A 1,249-nucleotide genomic window follows, 5' to 3' on the forward strand; every position below is an offset into this window, starting at 1 on the left:
CTTTTTGGGTGACATGATGCTGAGTCCCCCAGGTAGATGGGTTTTCAGGGGTCAGGTGGTTATTGTCACTAAAGGTATCCACGAGGATAAGTCATACTGTACTAATTCCCATATTAGATCCCTTCTCACGGGTCACAGAGGCTGTGCTGGGTCCTAAATGTGGACCCAGGTTCCTGCGCACTTTTGAGGAGACTGGTCAGGGCTCAGGCTTCATGACATTTTGTTTGAATTATTTTGGGGGATTTTATTTTTACTGTTGGGGACAAACCTAGGGCTGCCATGTGCTGGGAAAAGGCTTTGCCACAGCTGTAGATCATCCCTAATTATAAACTCCTAAATTCTCCCAATCCTGGAACTTTCTAGGTCCCTCACATGATGCAACCTTTGGGGGATTCCTCACATAGAATCATGGGGTGGATTGCATCCCAAAGAGAGACAGTGGGAAATGTTCCCCAGTGTCTGCCTGTGGCTGTGGTGATGAGAGTGCTGACCAGTGGATGGCAGGGCCCATGTGAAACCCTTTTGTTTTCTACTTGAGTGGAATCTTCACCATGCCTTTTTTTTTTTTCTTGAAACACAGGTTGCCCTGGAACTTACAGTCTTCCATCACCCTGACTCATCTTCCCATGACTGGGATGATAGGCTTAAATTACTATGCCCATCTTTCTTTTTTTGTATTTATAAATCTTCTAAAAGCCAGAAGGATATAGAATTTAAAATTTTGCGGTCCAAGGCATTTTCAACAGGGGATTCTTGACCTAGGAGTATCTAGACCAGTGTTTATTGTGTGGGTACTTCATTCCCGTAACAGCTTATGTTTGACAAAGAGTTCCAAGGTGTGATGTCACTGGGCATCAGGCGGTGTCCCAAATAGCAGCACCGACTCAGGTTGTAATTTAGGCTGGAGAAACTTACTAGGACCCTGGTAATCCTAGCACCCTGGGGCCTCACATGTCCTTAGTCTGATCTAGTGATGAATCAACTGCTCTTGAGGGTGGATTGGAATTCTAGTCACTGTGAGGCAGGAGCATTAGTATCCTACAGCCACTCTGGGCTCCATAGGAAGACCCTGTTTCAATAGTAAAAGGGGTCACCTGCGAGTTCTTACTGTCTTCCCTGAGGCCTTCCTGCTGGAGTTAGAATAGCTGTCTCACCAAGTTGAAGTAGAGGGCAGAATGTTGGTGCCTTCTATAATGAGGACTAGTGACAGATAGTCTATGGAAATTCTAGAAAGATCTACAGGTATTTA

The sequence above is a fragment of the Rattus norvegicus genome, chromosome 19 (genome assembly GCF_036323735.1).
Source record: "Rattus norvegicus strain BN/NHsdMcwi chromosome 19, GRCr8, whole genome shotgun sequence".
Lineage (NCBI taxonomy): Eukaryota > Metazoa > Chordata > Mammalia > Rodentia > Muridae > Rattus > Rattus norvegicus.